The sequence below is a fragment of the Vicugna pacos genome, chromosome 2 (assembly GCF_048564905.1).
Source record: "Vicugna pacos chromosome 2, VicPac4, whole genome shotgun sequence".
NCBI classification, from domain to species: Eukaryota; Metazoa; Chordata; class Mammalia; order Artiodactyla; family Camelidae; genus Vicugna; species Vicugna pacos.
In genome coordinates, this window is record NC_132988.1 from 45,860,431 (window position 1) to 45,878,495 (window position 18,065).

Here is an 18,065-nt window from a genome sequence, read left to right on the forward strand (position 1 = left end):
CTCTTGTCTGGCCCGTTGCACAGATCTGACATCACTCATCTTATCCCTTCAACCAGGGCCTAAGTCACTCTTCCCAGGGGACAGAGTTGGTCTGATTTTTGCTTCTGAATTTTGGAAGGGCCAAAGATATTTCAGGGGGAAGAAAAGTGTGCTATCTTTAAAAAAATGTTCTGAAGATATTCTTCACCTCTTCTTCATTGAGGGACTAATACAGTCAGGAAGTAACACTGCTTCTTGATACTGGTTGGGGGAGAACTCCAGAGTGCTAGTTAGTGGTCAAATGGGAGGTTTTGAGATCTTTTTTAAAACCATATATAGAGAAGAGGACTTTTGCTTCAAGGCAGAGTTGGCTTTCAAAAAATATTTGAATAAATGAATAAATCATTGAATGACCTAAAAAAACAGTGTGTGGGGAATTCCTTGCCAGCTTCTTGTTGCGTGTTCAGGATAAAGAATGGAATGCACATTATTATTTCATTCTTTTTCATCCCCACCTTAAAGGGAGATGAATTTAATTTATCTAGGAGGCAAACTCTTTCAGAAAGGATTAAATAATTTAGTTGTATATACTCTGTGATATCTTCCTTCAAAAAAAAAGTTTAAAGGGAAATATAAGCATGTTTGGCTATTCTTTGGAATCAAGTCTAAAAATTTTTATTGGAGCTTAGTTATGGGGCTATATAGTCTCTATCCAAGAAATACTGACAAACAAAAAACTGTAATAGCAGTAACCTAAAAGGTTGCAATGTATTTGAGTCTTCTCTTAGATTTAGCCTAAGCAATGCATTGAAGCTCCCACATGAGGTTAAACTCACATTCTCCCTTCTTTGTCAGTATAAAGCATTCAGAAGAATTGAGCACCAAAAGCTCTTTCAGTTTCCTAGAGACTGCCGTGACCTGTAGTTCTTACTTACATCTCAAAGACAAACTAAATTGTTTTGGAAATAAAGTAACAACTTTGTTACAATAGTTTCCCATCTTCTTTTTTGGTGCAGTCTTCATCTTCGTCATTTTAAGGGAATCATTTGGTCTGACTGATGTTCTTCAGAACTATAGGATGAATAGTTTTCAGTGTGGGAATGATCCAAGTGAGTTTAGGGGCAGGAATGAGTTTATCAGTAACCTCATTTTATGAACCAGTGAGGAAAGTGAAGGAATCGACCTTCCCTATTGAGGACATACTTCATCCTGTTTGTGTTTCTTGCTTCCCATCTAAAAGGGGAAGAGATAGGACATTTTGTTAACTAAATAAACTAAAGAGCTGCTTTTAAGAAGGTGGGCATGAGGGGATATATAAATAACAAAAACAGCCAGCTACAATAAAAGAGAACATCCTTTCTTGAGAGAACACAAAGAATCAAGCATGCTGTTTTGTCTATATTAGGAAGATTTTTAAGTTTTCTGATTTCAGAGCCAGGTGTGTTTCTCAAGGAAGATTAAAAGGTGAAGATGCCTAAAGGTCCTCGGGATGCTTGCATTTTGGCTCACCTCAGAGTCTTCCTCCTTGCAAGGCCAAGCTGACGGGGTGAGCTGGCTGCAGCAGGCCCTTCTCCAGCCTCAGATTTGACCCCCTGGGGCTACCCACAAGAGCAGGGTCTGCTGAGAACAGTGCACACTCTTGTGGAGGCCTGTTTCACCACCAGCTGGTTTGAAGTCTCAGGTTAGGCTTCCGAGCTGTGTTTTAAGTGCATGGAAGAGGATGACTTAAGGGATGCACGAGAAGATGGGACTAAGAATTCTTTAAGGTTCTGTCTCATTTGGATTGTTTTTTAGCTTGTCTTACTTTTTTTTAACTTCATATTGAAGTATACATAGGAAAGAGCGCACATTTCACAGGTGTACAATTAAATGAATTTCCCCTGTTTGAGCACAGTCAGACAACCAGATAAAGAGATGACAAGGCTATATTACCAGCACCCTAGCTGGCCTCCTTCCTGCCCTCCCCACCATCATCATCGCTGTCCTCACTTCTCGCATCATAGATCCAATTTGCTTGTGTTGAAGGTTGGATACGCTGGGAAGTGGACTCTCAAGAGGGAGATGAGCGTTCGGGAAATGTATTAGGGATTGCTCTTGGGATCGGCGCTTGTGAAAGAGAAGAGAGGGAGCAGGGTTGGGCAAGGGGAGAAGTGGAGCGGCAGTTTAGTCTTAGTGGAGGCCTCAGTTGACCCCATGTGCGGTTCTGGAAAGGCCCTCCAGAGATGTTCCTAGTTGCACAAGAAATGGACATTTGTACCTCTGTGTTGACCAGTGACTGGCTGCCCAGGGAAGGGGGCTTGCCTTTGGGCGCTGCTGCCTTTTTCCACAGAAGCAGTTTCTAAAGAGGGCCGACAGCTGCGGGGTGTGTGCTGGCAGCGCTGCTGACGCTGGGGGAGTAATCCTTCCTTCCTGGGGGACCTGGGCGTTGCATCACGGAATCCAATCCAGACTGTCCTAATGCGTCTAATAACTGAAGTTGTACAGTGTATGCTCTTTTGCGTCTGGCTTCTTTCACTTCACATTATGTTGGTGCAACTCACCCTTACTGTTGTGTGTAGTTACTTGTAGGTTGGTTACTCTCAGTACTGTCAAATGTCCTGTTGTGTGACTGCGTCCAGTACTATTGATGGGCGTTTGGGCATGCTTGTTTTTTGCTGTTAAGAATAGTGCTGATACGAAGATTTTGGAGCCTGACTTTTCGTGGGCATTTCTGTTGGTGATGTCCCTAGGAATTCTGTTCTAGGTATTCTAGGGGCATGGCTTTGTTCAGCTTTGGTAGATGCTGCCAGTCAGTTTTCCAGTGTGGGTGTACATTTTACAGTCTCATCAGCAGTGCATTTCTTCGTCTGTGCTTGAGTACCTTTTTCATCTTGGCCATTTTGGTCCCCTAGCCCTGACCATGTGGCCAAGCATTCTGTAATACTTTTACTATTTCTTAACCAACCTCAAATTTTTTTTTATTGAAATTTCACTGAAGAGGAGATGCAGAAGCAGTAAATGAGTTGCACTTACACACAGTGATTGACAATATAAGAATAGCCCATTTTTATTGAGCTCTTACTGTATTTGCAGGGCAGCGTTCCAGGTGCTTTACATGGATGAGCTAACTTGATCCCTAGAATGACACTAGAAGGGTAGGAACTGTTATCCTCAATTCACAGAAGAGAACACTGAGGTGGAGGGGATATCCCAGTCAAGATCAGATAGTGGTGTGGACGTAGTCTGGCGCCAGAGCCATGTGCTCTAACTGCCATGGAATTTTTTTTGTCTTATTATATAATATTAAAATACGTGACTACAGATTTTTTGAAAACAGACTGGAAATAAATTCTTACATTGTCTTGTAGGAGTTCCAGAACAGAGAATTAGGATGGCCTTGACTGACATTCATTAGCAGTGGAATCTCTAGTCCAGTGCCTTTCAAACTTTTATTTTGTTTATCACAGCCTGCTGTTGTGGGTTGGGATCTTCTCTGTTTAATCTGTATTCCTGTCTTTGTATTCTTATGGTACCTGCCTCATGGTGGTGATACTGTCTGCCTGTTATTTTGCCGTTGCTCTGAGGAGTGAATAGGATAAATGTGAATCACTTACATGGCCTGGTTTGTGACAATGCGTGGTAATTAATATCAACTGTCTTAAAAAACAGTGACAAACTACGTTGCTGCGGGTTCTTAACATCCCGAGGGTTCTGTCCCTCTGTGTCCAGGCTGCCTGTCACTCTTTTTGAAGTCCCAGAATTCTGATGGTGGCAGAGAGCCTGGGATGACCTCCTTCCTAACAAACTCTGTGTCTGATCTGCAGTGTCCTTGGGTGTCTGGTAATACGTAAAGCTAAAGTAAAGAATATGAAAATAAATAGTACAAAGACAAGTGAAAATAGCTGTTTTCTGAATGCCTGTGTACATGTCTGTCACACTGAGTGAATTCTTTGCACACATTATATAACCTCCTCCCACAACAGCTCAGTGAGGTTGGTTTTATTTTCATTTTGCAGATGAGGTTTCTGAAGCTCAGAGAAGCCAAGTAACTTAACTGTGGGCTGTCAGAGAAAACCAGAGCTGGATAGTAGTCAAAGCAGTAAAAACAGATTTTTATTCAGGAACTATTGCAATAGGGGAAAAGTGCCCTCGGCAGAGAACTGGGCTCAGTTGAATACATCATGGTCGAGTGAAGATTTATAGCCAAGGAGCAGAGTGGGAGTCAGTGGATGGAAAACTACTAAGAGGAAACATCAGGAGCAACGGGCAAAGGATGGTTCTGATTAAACAGACCTAGCAGGATCCTTGCTGAAGGCAGGGCAGCCTGATCAGATGTCACTTGGGGGATGGTGGGGGATGAAGAATTTGATTAGACATCGAGGATGGAGGCAGGGTGGTTTAGATTGTCTCGGCAAGGTTCTTGCTACAGCTGGGTGATACAGGCCCTGCAAGCATGGAGATGGAAGACTGAGGCCTGGGGGCCTTGGAGGAACCTAGGCAGAGTTGGGTCAAGCAGCAAGTCATAGTGCTGGGATCTTACAACCAGCAAGTCACAGTGCTGGGACTGAAACTGAGGCCTGTCTGACTCCGAGGCCTGTGTGTTCTTTTCACCAGGCTCCTTGGTGCCTGGAAGCCTGTCAGGGGCTTTGGCAGTTGGTGGGAAGACAAAGAAGTGAAGTGTCCCCTATGCCTACACAGAGCTCCTAGGTGTCCCAGAAGGGCATAAAGGCACATTGAAGTAGCTTCTGCCTGTAGATGTCTGTCTGGAGTGTCAGTTACATACTGAGAGGTGGGGCTCTTGTCAGGAAGCACCGCATTTGGTGTCTGGGCAAATGGCAGTTTTTAACTTTGGAACTTTTGTAGGACAGACTTTAGAAATTCTGATAAACATCTTCATATTTTAAACCATTAAATATTTTAATGTTTATGACCTGGCAGGATTTAAACAGTTAGATTGAGTGGCTTTTGAAAATGATCCATTTATTTTTCTCAAGTGCCTCACTTGTGTGTTTGACTTACTTGGCTTATTCAAAGCCTCAAGTGAAGAATTTTTTTATAGTTAGAAAAAAAAACAAAAACCCCACTCATTTTTGTAGCTTTTCCAGTGACATCAGGAAAAAGTCTGCCAGTAATGCTTATTTGCCAACTAGTAATAATAAAATAAAAACAATGACTCTTCCTTTCATCATTTTCTGTAGGTCAGTTAGAAGGCATTGGTACCAGATTTGTTTCCCCAGCACAAATTTTTCTCAGAACAATGAGCAGCTGTTAGCCTACTTGGTTATCAACAGGATGTCCCTGATTTTCCAGTCTGTAAAGATTTAATGGCTTGATCCCTAAATTCCATTTTAGGAATTGGGTAGGTAGGAAGCAGAGCAGCATGTGGTGGGAGAGTTACTTTTCTAATGCTGAAAATGTGTCATATGTGTACTTTTTTATTTTTGTGAGGCATTAATCGACTATGTAGAAAATTACCCCATCTCACTTAAACACTAAATCCATTTCTGGAAAGGACCGAAAAATGCTTTTAAGACCTGTTACATGACAGTGCTGAAAGCAAGATGTATCTTGGAATGTGGTTATTATGTACAAATAATAAGCTCTGTCTTGGGCTTAAGACATTTGAATGAACGTTACCAGTTGAATTTTGGAGGAAATGTGTTGTTGGAAGCTGGGATTTTTGTTTGCCATATAAGTTACCCATGCAGTTGGTAAATGACTCCTTAATAGCAGCAGATTCTGTGTAAGTGAGCAGATGTCCTTAGACAGGGACAGTAGAAATATGTTGCCATATGATGCTGGTATGTTTCTTTCATTAGTCCATGCTTTACACTAGTATCTGAACAGTAAATTGCATGTCTGTTAGGATATAAACCCTGTTCCTCCCCAGAAACACTTCCCAAGAGCTATAACAACCTAGAGGGACACCACTTCTTAGATTCTGAACCTAATTATAGGAGCAATAAACTCCCAAGTTTTAATTGTAACTTTTGGCCCTCTTTGAGGTCTTTGATAATTTTGTCTTCTGTTCATTTATTTTGCTGATGTTTCTGCAGTAGTGCAGCACAAGTTCACAGTCTCCTATCCAAAATCCTTGGGGTCATGTATTACTTAATTCTCCTGGTGGGTCTGGGACATAAAGCACATTAATGTTTCAGTAGCAGAGTGAATAATTTTTCACTTTAAGTGGGATCAGCAAAGGCCATAAATAAGTTCAAGTCAGTTCTGATCAGGTTTTACTAAGTTTTAGCTAAAAACTGGGTTTTTGGATTTCAGATGTACACGTTAACTAATCTTATTCTGGTAACCATTTGGCAGTATGTACGTATATCATCATGTTGTATACTTTAAATTTCCATAATATTATATGTCAATTATATATCAATAAAGCTGGAGAAAAAATTGAACTTCAGATATTTGGGTAAGCAATGATGGATTTTTACCACAAAAATATTTAGATCCTGTTGGTTTATTTTAAAAATAATTTTGGGGATTCTTGTAGTCTATTCTATGTGCTTTTAGCTTATATGTCTTTGAGAACTGAAATTATTTAATTCAGAAACATTAGATGTTATAGGTGTTTTAATGCTTTTTATGGGAGAGAGGGGAATACCCTGTTTTTCTCCTGATTTTTCTATAGATGTTTCGCTCAGAATCTGTTTTTGTTTGTTTCTTACTCAAGCAGCAGCAAGTTCATATATTGTCTTCTACTCTGGCTTTTCACGTTTTCCTGCAGTTGTAATCTGTGCTGTTTCTTCCCTAAACATAGTACTAAGTTGTATTTTCTCTCCTGCTCTGATGTGTCATCGTGTAATGTGTGACACAGTGTAAGTAGCTCAGTGAGAATAGGTATGCAGGGCCTTTGGGGTCAGAGAGACCCAGGTTCAAATACTCCATCTCTTAGTTGTTCATTTTGTGGCTTTGAATGTGTTATTGAAAGTTTTCTTGTTTGTAAAACAAATATTAACTATCCTATTGATTTGCTATAAACATCAAATGAGGTATTTATAAAACACTTTGTACAGTGACTACTACATTAGAAAACTCAGTAACTGGTACCTTTTTTTTTTTTTCTCTTACCCCTGTGAAGGATCCCATGTAATGTTTTCTGATGACATACCACCATGATTGTCTTCCTTTGATTCCTTTAAATAATAATCAGTGAGGAGGTAGAGAGGCAGAAGAAAATCAAGGACTTCTGGCTTTTATCAGTAGTGAATTTGGGACTCCTGGGCTTGGGAGGCAGGAAGAGGGAGGAAGATATTGGATTTACTCTCTGTTCCATGTCCGTCTTCCTGCCTGCCGGGGGCCTGGCCTCAACCAGGGCAAGGTAGTTTACAGGAATAAAATTAGTTTGGTTGCTGATAGTTCTGAACAAATACTTCTTTTACTTTTGAGGTGTATGGTATTCTGAACCCTGAGACAGCTGAGGTTTATTGTTGAAGACAAAGGAAATCTTTGGGGAAGTCTGTAATTTGTGTATCAGGCCTCAGATTCCTGATGTACAGAATGAAGGATTTGGGTTCCACAATCTAAACTCCCTTTCAACTCTTAGAATTGTGTGATGAGAGTAATTATAAGGTGTGTCTTAATTCTTTTCTACAAGCTGAAGAGTGGAGTATCCAAGTAGATTTCCTAGTTTTTGCATTGTAGGTCAGAAATATGACTCTCATGACGAGTGGATACTGTTCAGTGCCTGTACACAGTACAGAAATTGGTAGAAACATTTAGAATACTAGTTGTACGAAGAAGATTGAAGGTCATAAGTAACCAGAACCTGCCTGAGGGGAAGGATGAACCTTGTCTTTCAATTGCCTCTCTAGATTCTTCTAGTCACCTTGAAGAGTTTAAAATAATTCATACCATTGAGAAATCAAGAGGCAGACCATTAAGATTTGAGAATTTCAAGAAAATAGGTTAATACTAGAGTGATGTGATAATGTACAACCAAGGTGTGGGAGTATTTTAACGTGGAATACGTGAGATGAACGAAGATACAAATTTTTTTTACCCGATAGAAATAGATAATAGATTTGACTTTTAAAGAATTTTTGTAACATTTAAACAAGGACTTTTTTTTTTTCACAATTTGGAAAAGGAAATTTGCACATTTAAAAAAAAAAGTCCCTGTTCCTGAAGTTCTTTCATAAACCAGTGGAGTATATGAATTTGGCTTTATGGAATGTTGACTCTAATAAAATTCATTACACTTAAAGAAAATTTTGATGTGTAATGTATAAAGAAATAGGTCTTTGAGTGGGGACTTAAATAACTGTCCTAATTGTTATCTTTAGTATCTTTAAGAAAAATTGAAAATATTACATGCTTAATCTGCCAGACTTCTGGGACAGTGGAATTTCTCAGTTGTGGGTTGGGGAGAAGATGGGGTAGTACTAGTGGTGTTACCTGTAAGTGGTGTAGTTCAGTTTTATAATTTTATAATTAATTTTAAATTTGAAAAATAAGTAGTTTATTTTTCTCTCAAACTGCTGAAAATAAAATTTACCAAAATCTTTGCTAGGTTTGAGAGTAGGAAGGTAGATGATAGATAGTATTTTTCTAATGGAGTCAGGGAGCAAGTGAGACTTACGTTTATAAAATGGGGAAGAGACATTCTTCTAGACAATATGCCATATTGAGGTGAATCAAGAACAATTCTAATTCTAAAGAATTTGCATTGTAAATACTATGTATATGGAGATGGGTAATTCAGGTTCCTATATATTAATGATTTTTGGTTTGTTAGTCACACAATATCTTAATCTATGATAGATGGCGAGGAGAAGCCATTATAGGATTTGCAAATATAGATAAATCTCATTTCTTTAAGAGTTGATTATAATTTGAATGAACTACTCCCCTCTTAGCACTGTTGGGTAGGAAAACTTAATTCTTACTTGTATTATTCACGTTGTGGAAGTTAAGGTACAAGTAAACATTGGCTGCAAAAAGGCACTTGGAGGAAGTTTTGAAACAAATATTGATTTATTTCCATGACAGTTATTGATTCTGAGTAGTCATTATTCTGCCATCCATTTTATTTTATTTTACTATAGTTGATTTACAATATTGTGTTAGTTTCAGGTGTACAATTTCAGATTCTTTTCCATCATAGATTATTACAAGATAGTAAATACAGTTCCCTGTACTATACAGTAAATCCTTATTTATCTATTTTATATATAGTAATGTACATCTGTTAATCCCATATTCCTCATTTATCCCTCCCCCTTTTTCCCCTTTGGTAACTGTAAGTTTCTTTTCTGTGTCTGTGAGTCTGTTTCTGTTTGTAAATAAATTCATTTGTATTATATTTTAGATTCCACATATAATTGATATCATTTGGTATTTATCTTTCTCTCTGTCTGATATCAACAACTCTGTGATGAATTCTGAAGTGAACATCTTTGTATGCTTCTCTCAAGATAAGTCCTGGAATTGGAATTGCTTGGGTTTTTGACATGTTAATCACCAGGCCTTTCAGAAATTTTATACCAGTTTTCATTCACATAAGGAGAGTAAGGTGGTATAATATTTAATCATGTGATCAGTGCATACCTGAATGTCTGGTTTATCACTGACTTTGAATCTCTGGAACCCATGAAAGTTCTTTAATTGACATGATATACGGAGAAATGTATTTGTTGAGCCAGGTTCTTTCTCTGTGATCTTATGTGTTTAAGTCCTAGACACACCACAGTTTCCAAAAAATGCAACAATTATACTATTTTGGGTGGTAAGAGTGTTTTACAGTTTTATTTTATAATTAATACTTATTATGTAAATTTTTAGTTTCATGATATATAGATTTTTCTTTCAGTGGGGTTGAGTTACTCCCAGCATATATAATTTTTTTATATAGATTTTTCTTTCATTGGGTTGAGTTATTCCCAGTGTATAAATTTATGTTAGTGGTTTTGATTGTTCAAAAACATGATAACCCACAGATCACTTTTTATTCTCTTCTTCATTTCTTTTCATCTGACTAACTTTATCATAAAAACAGTTTGTAGGAGGTTGAAAGTATGTATAGGAAAATAGTTCTATTCTCTACCTATCTCCTTCAATCTACTTTAAAATGCAACTTGAGACTAAAGAAGTCACTGATTTCAGGTACTAAATGAACATCTTGGCTTTTGTCTAGTGACAAAAATGAATAATTTTAGTGAAGACATTTTTCCTTTTAATTCTTTACTTTGGCTTATTAAGTTATATAAATGAGTGAAGATCAGCAAATATATACCGTATTAATGCTTAGAATTATAATACAATCTATAAGTCTTTTCCCCCCTCAGATTTTTCTTACACTTGTTGTTTGTTTGTTTTTGACAGTCATCTTTTAGGGAGCATGTTGTCTCTTTTAGACAATGAACAGGTTTCCTTAATCAAGAAATTGTAACTTGCAGAAGTGTGTCCTTCTGAAGTAGTATTTCATAGTTTAGTAAGCCCAATAAAATATAAAAGGGAAGGAAGAATAAAACTAATAATAGTGAAATTTAAAAAATATGTCCAGAGTGTTGTGCAAATATTAGATCTTGTGAGCAGTTTTGCAGTTTAGCTATCCTTTAATTTTTCATCCATCTTGCATAATGAGTATAAAATCTTGTGGTCCACATACTTTGAAACACATTTAAGCAGTGTGAAGTAGGAACTCTATGAACCAGATTAGGTAAACTTCGAGCTACATTTTAAGAAATGTGTGTTTTTTTTTTTAGGTTTATTTTATTTTATTTTATTTTTTTAATTTTTTTATTGATTTATAATCATTTTACAATGTTGTGTCAAATTCCAGTGTTCAGCACAATTTTTCAGTCATTCATGGACATATACACACTCATTGTCACATTTTTTTCTCTGTGATTTATCATAACATTTTGTGTATATTTCCCTGTGCTATATAGTGTAATCTTGTTTATCTATTCTACAATTTTAAAGTCCCAGTCTACCCTTCCCACCCTCTACCCACCCCCCGCAACCACAAGTCTGTATTCTCTGTCTGTCAGTCTATTTCTGTCCTGTATTTATGCTTTGTTTTTGTTTTTTAGATTCCACATATGAGCGATCTCATATGGTATTTTTCTTTCTCTTTCTGGCTTACTTCACTTAGAATGACATTCTCTAGGAGCATCCATGTTGCTGCAAATGGCATTATGTTGTCGGTTTTTATGGCTGAGTAGTATTCCATTGTATAAATATACCACATCTTCTTTACCCAGTCACCTGTTGATGGACATTTAGGTTGTTTCCATGTTTTGGCTATTGTAAATAGTGCTGCTATGAACATTGGGGTGCAGGTGTCATCCTGAAGTAGATTTCCTTCTGGATACAAGCCCAGGAGTGGGATTCCTGGGTCATATGGTAAGTCTATTCCTAGTCTTTTGAGGAATCTCCACACTGTTTTCCATAGTGGCTGCACCAAACTGCATTCCCACCAGCAGTGTAGGAGGGTTCCCCTTTCTCCACAGCCTCTCCAGCATTTGTCATTTGTGGATTTTTGAATGACGGCCATTCTGACTGGTGTGAGATGATACCTCATTGTAGTTTTGATTTGCATTTCTCTGATAATTAGTGATACTGAACATTTTTTCATGTGCTTTTTGATCATTTGTATGTCTTCCTTGGAGAGTTGCTTGTTTAGGTCGTCTGTCCATTTTTGGATTGGGTTGTTTATTTTTTTCTTATTGAGTCGTATGAGCTGCTTATATATTTTGGAGATCCAGCCTTTGTCGGTTTCACTTGCAAAAATTTTCTCCCATTCCGTAGGTTTTCTTCTTGTTTTATTTCTGGTTTCCTTTGCTCTGCAGAAGCTTGTAAGTTTCATTAGGTCCCATTTGTTTATTCTTGCTTTTATTTCTTCTAGGAGAAAATTTTTGAAATGTATGTCAGATAATGTTTTGCCTATGTTTTCCTCTAGGAGGTTTATTGTATCTTGTCTTAGGTTTAAGTCTTTAATCCATTTTGAGTTGATTTTTGTATATGGTGTACGGGTGTGTTCTAGCTTCATTGTTTTCCATGCTGCTGTCCAGTTTTCCCAACACCATTTGCTGAAGAGACTGTCTTTATTCCATTGTATATTCTTGCCTCCTTTGTCGAAGATGAGTTGACCAAAAGTTTGTGGGTTCATTTCTGGGCTCTCTATTCTGTTCCATTGGTCTATATGTCTGTTTTGGTACCAATACCATGCTGTCTTGATGACTGTAGCTCTATAGTATTGTCTGAAGTCTGGGAGAGTTATTCCTCCAGCCTCTTTCTTTCTCTTCAGTAATGCTTTAGCAATTCTAGGTCTTTGATGGTTCCATATAAATTTTATTATGATTTGTTCTAGTTCTGTGAAATATGTCCTGGGTAGTTGGATAGGGATTGCATTAAATCTGTAGATTGCCTTGGGCAGTGTGACCATTTTAACAATATTGATTCTTCCAATCCAAGAGCATGGAATATCTTTCCATTTTTTAAAGTCTTCTTTAATTTCCTTCATCAATGGTTTATAGTTTTCTGTGTATAATTCTTTCGCCTCCTTGGTTAGATTTATTCCCAGATATTTTATTACTTTGGGTGCTATTTTAAAGGGGATTGTTTCTTTACTTTCTTTTTCTGTTGATTTATCGTTAGTGTAAAGAAAGGCAACTGATTTTTGAACATTAAGTTTGTAACCTGCTACCTTGCTGAATTCTTCGATCAGCTCTAGTAGCTTTTTTGTGGACCTTTTAGGGTTTTCTATATATAGTAACATGTCGTCAGCATATAATGACACTTTTACCTCTTCTTTTCCAATTTGGATCCCTTTTATTTCTTTCTCTTGCCTGATTGCTGTGGCTAGGACTTCCAGGACTATATTGAATAGGAGTGGTGATAGTGGGCATCCTTGTCTTGTCCCAGATTTTAGTGGGAAGCTTTTGAGTTTTTCACCGTTGAGAACTATGCTGGCTATAGGTTTGTCATATATAGCTTTTATTATGTTGAGATATGTTCCCTCTATACCCACTTTGGCGAGAGTTTTTATCATAAATGGGTGCTGAATTTTATCAAACGCTTTTTCTGCATCGATTGAGATGATCATGTGGTTTTTGTCCTTTCTCTTGTTGATGTGATGTATTACATTGATTGATTTGCGTATGTTGAACCAGCCTTGTGTCCCTGGGATGAACCCCACTTGGTCATGATGTATAATCTTTTTTATGTGTTGTTGGATTCTATTTGCTAAAATTTTGGTGAGGATTTTGGCGTCTATGTTCATCAGTGATATTGGCCTATAATTCTCTTTTTTTGTAGTGTCTTTGCCTGGTTTTGGTATCAGGGTGATGGTGGCTTCATAGAATGAGTTTGGGAGTATTCCCTCCTTTTCAATCATCTGGAAGAGTTTGAGAAGGACTGGTATGAGTTCTTCTTTGTATGTTTGGTAGAATTCCCCAGTGAAGCCATCCAGTCCTGTACTTTTATTTGTAGGGAGGTTTTTAATTGCTATTTCTATTTCCTTTCTAGTGATCGGATTGTTCAAGTGTTTAGTTTCTTCTTGATTCAGTTTTGGTGGACAGTATGTTTCCAGAAACTTGTCCATCTCCTCTAGGTTATCCAGTTTGGTTCCATATAGTTTTTCATAATATTCTCATATGATATTCTGTATTTCTATTTTGTTTGTTGTAATTTCTCCATTTTCCTTTCTTATTTTGCTAATTTGTGCTCTCTCTTTTTTCTTCTTTGTGAGTTTGGCCAGAGGTTTGTCGATTTTATTTACTTTTTCAAAAAACCAGCTTTTGGTTTGGTTGATTTTTTTCTATGGTCTTGTTAATCTCTATTGTATTTAATTCCTCTCTGATCTTTATTATTTCCTTCCTTCTGCTGCTTTTTGGGGCTTTTTGTTCTTCTTTTTCTAATTGATTCAGGTGGTGGGTTAACATGTTTATTTGAGATTGTTCTTCTTTTTTGAGGAAGGCCTATATCGCTATAAACTTCCCTCTTAGCACTGCCTTTGCTGTGTCCCACAGGTTTTGAGTGGTTGTGCTTTCATTATCATTTGTCTCAAGGTATTTTTTAATTTCAGCTTTGATTTCCTCATTGATCCATTGTTTTTTTCAATAACATATTGTTTAATCTCCATGCTTTTCTTTTTTTCTCCTTTGTTTCTCTGTTGTTGATTTCCAGTTTCATGGCATTGTGGTCAGTAAAGATGCTTGAGATAATTTCTATCTTCTTAAATTTGTTGAGGTTTCTTTTGTGTCCAAGTACATGATCGATCCTGGAAAATGTTCCATGTGGACTTGAAAAGAATGTATATTCTATTTTTTGGGGGGTGTAATGCTCTGAAAATATCCACCAAATCTAGTTTCTCTATTGTAGTATTTAATTTCTCTGTTGCCTTGTTTATTTTCTGTCTGGAAGATCTGTCTAGTGATGTTAATGCAGTGTTAAAATCTCCAACTATGATTGTATTCCCATCAATATCCCCCTTTATCTCTGTTAGTAATTCTTGTATGTACTTAGGTGCTCCTATATTGGGTGCATATATATTAACGAGTGTAATATCTTCATCTTGTATCACTCCTTTAATCATTATAAAATGTCCCTCTTTGTCTTTCTTTATGGCCTTTGTTTTAAAGTCTGTTGTGTCTGAAATCAGTACTGCAACACCCGCTTTTTTGGCTTTTCCATTTGCATGGATTATCCTTTTCCATCCTTTCACTCTCAATCTATATGTGTCCTTCTCCCTAAAGTGGGTCTCCTGTATGCAGCATATTGAAGGTTCTTGCTTTATTTTCCAGTCTGCCACTCTATGTCTTTTGACTGGAGCATTTAGTCCATTAACATTTACAGTAATTAATGATAGATGTGTGTTTATTGCCATTTTGAACTTATCTTTGCAGTTGAATTGGTATATCCTCTTTGTTCCTTTCTTCTTCCTTTTGTGGTTTGGTAATTTTCCTTTGTATTATCATGGATTTTATTTAATTTTTGTGACTCCCTTGTAAATTTTTGACTTGTGGTTACCCTTTTTTGTAAATCTATTAATCTATACCTGTTTTTATTAAACTGATAATAACATGATCTCAAACCCATCCTACTGTGAAAAAAATTTAAAAAAAGAAAAAAAAATCCTGTATTTCCCTGCCTCCCTCTCCCACTCTCAGTGATTTGTATGTCTTCTTTTATAATTTCGTGGTTTCTTTATTTGTAATTCATGAGTTATCACCTTTCCAGTTGTGAGTTTCTCATTTCTGTAGCATCCTGCTGCTTTTCTATTTAGAATAGCCCTTTCAATATTTCTTTTAGCATGGGTTTAGTGTTGCTAAACTCCTGCAGCTTTTTTTTGTCTGTGAAACTCTATTTCTCCTTCTATCCTAAAGGATAGCCTTGCTGGATAAAGTATCCTAGGCTGCATCTTTTTTTCATTCAGGGCTTTGAATATATCTTTCCACTCCCTTCTGGCCTGTAGTGTTTGTGTAGATAAATCAGCTGAGAGCCTTATGGGGATTCCCTTGTAATTCACTCTTTGCTTTTCTCTTGCTGCCTTTAGAATCATTTCTTTATCCTTGACTCTGGCCATCTTGATTATGATATGTCTTGGTGTGGGTCTATTTGGATTCTTCCTGTTTGGGACCCTCTGAGCTTCCTGTACTTGGATATCTGATTCCTTCTTTAAGTTTGGGAAGTTTTCAGTCATGATTTCTTCAAGAACCTTTTCAGTCCCCTTTGATCCTTCTTCCCCTTCTGGGACCCCTATTATGCGAAGATTGGGATGCTTTATATTATCCCATAGGTCCCTTATGCTATTATCATTATTTTTTATTTGCTTATCTTGTAGTTCTTCTGAATGGGTGCTTTCTATTGCCCTGTCTTCTAGATCACTAATTCGTTCCACTGCATTAACTAGTCGGCTTTGCACAGCTATTAGATCATTCCTCATCTCTGTCATTGAGTTTTCCCATTTTGCTTGGCTCTTCTTTATAGCTTCAATTTCATTTTTGACATATTTTATTTCTCTAAGCATTATCTCTTTTAATTCCTTCAGCAATTTGATCACTCCTTTTTTGAAATCTTGATCTAGTAGGCTATCGATGTCTATTTCATTGAGCTTTCTTTCAGGGGATTCCTCTTGTTCTTTTAATTGGGAAAGGTTTCTCTGCTTCTTCATCTTGCTCATACCTCTCTGGCACTGTGGTTTATGGAGTATCAGTTGTCTATTTTGGATCTTAAGGATTTTATCTATCTAATGCCTATTTAGGAATAGAACTTAGGAGAAAAAAAGAAAAAGAAAAAAGAGAGAGAGAAAGATTTTTAAAAGAAGGGAGAAAGAGGGTTTTAAAACAGTGTATAATGAATAATAGAAGAGCGAGTTGAAGCAGAGTATTAATCGGGTTGAGACGTCCTTTTAAAACCTTTTAAAAAAAAAGGGGGTGGGGAGATGAATAGATGTATTTGAAACTTGTGTCTAATCAATAACAGGACATCAAAACCCAAGAGAAATAGAAATGAATTAAGAAGTAAAAATTAAGAGAGTAATTGAAAATAGAACAGGTAAAAACAGATTTTAAACAAAAACAACAACAAACAAAAAAAAAAGGGGGTTGTCGGTGTTCTCCTGGAGTCTGTGTGCTTTTAATGTGAAGTCTTCCTGTCTTCGTCCTGTTTCGGAAGCTCAGCTTGTTTTCATAGGCCCTCCGTTGGCGCCCTCTTCTGTGCTGCTCCCAGCACCTGTCGGCAAGCGGATCGCGCCTCCTCCTAACACGGGGTCAGATGCAGCTCTCCTCTGCTGCGGGCGGGCGGGTCACTGCCCCTCCTGATGCCGCAGTCAGATGTTGCAGACTGGCCAGGCAGGAGGGCGGGTCGTGCCCCCTCCCAGCACCTCTGGTCAGGGGCTGTGTTCCTGCCCGACAGGCGGGGGGCCGCTCTCCCTCTGCCTGCACCGCCGGTAGCTCCGCTGCTCTGTGCGGCTGCGCGCTCCGCCGGTCGGGGCTCCGCCCTGGTCGGGGCTCCGCGGGTGGGCTCGGGGAAGACCGAGGGGCAGCCTCGTCCCTGCTCCGAGCCAAGACCCAGCTCCTTGTTTGTCTTTGTGGAGCAAGTTCTCTGAGGGACCAGGATGGAAGGATCCTATCTGCCCCGTGCTGTAGGCCCGTCTCAGTCTGGCCCTTGAGGCTGCTAAGCCCTTTCGTGCGGATGCAGGTTTCGCCCCTGACCCCGCCTGGGTGCTCAGCGCCCGAGAATATGGCGGCTGTGCCTGGGCCCCGCCTCTCTTCCCCTGAAAAGTTTCCGCGGGTTTTCAGAGATGGGGGTATGCACCCTTTCCCCGAGAGCACATCAACCTTGCTGTTTTATGGAGGGCCCAGGTTGTTATGCCCTGTACACCCACAGCCCCGGCGCCCAGCCCCTTGCAGTCCCCCGGAGCTGCCTCCGTGCAGCCGCCCCCGTCCTCTGCCCGGCTTGTGCAGCCTGGCCCTGCCCGCCGCTGCCGGCCCGCGTCTCAGGCTGGGTGTCGGGGGGACGCTCTGTGCCCATTCAACTTAGTTCTGTCAGACAAGGGCTGCTCTGTACAGATCCGAGCCTCGGAGGCTCCCCCTCCGTCCCGCTGGCCTCTCAGTTGGACAGGGGAGACCCAGCGAGCGAGCGCCAGTCCTCCTTTGCCGCTCCCTCCCCGCGGGACCCGTTCGCGCTGCTTTGCCTTTTGTTCTTTCTTTTTTTCCTTTTCTCCTACCAGATTTTTGGCGTCTTTATCTTTTGAAGAGGGCGATGATCTGTTGGAGTTCCGCAGGTGCTCTGGTTGGCTGAGTGGGTCTGTAGATGTGGGTCTTGGTGTATTTGTGGGAGAGGGTGACTTACGAGCGTCCTTCTACTCAGCCATCTTGCCTCTTCCTAGGTTTATTTTAAATGATGGATAAATACCGTATCTACTTAATTTGGGGGGAAAATGTGAACCATAATGGTTTTCTACCTTTTGCTTTGAAACATAGACATGGTGGCAGTATAAATTAATACTGATTTCTAAAACAATCTTGTGTGGACCTCAGATGCACAGAATTAGATTAATCACAATATGGTATATGGTGCACTGGCATCACTGATCCGTGAATTACTCTTTTCAGTTTTGGTTGTTTTTATGTGTTATTTAAAAAAAA

The 18,065-nt window shown here is 38.8% G+C and overlaps 1 protein-coding gene across 2 annotated transcripts in view; it reads left to right on the forward strand.

Annotated features, from left to right (window-relative positions):
* PAPSS1 (3'-phosphoadenosine 5'-phosphosulfate synthase 1) overlaps window positions 1-18,065 on the forward strand; it is a 105,737-nt gene that overhangs the window by 65,140 nt on the left and 22,532 nt on the right. The window lies entirely within an intron of this gene.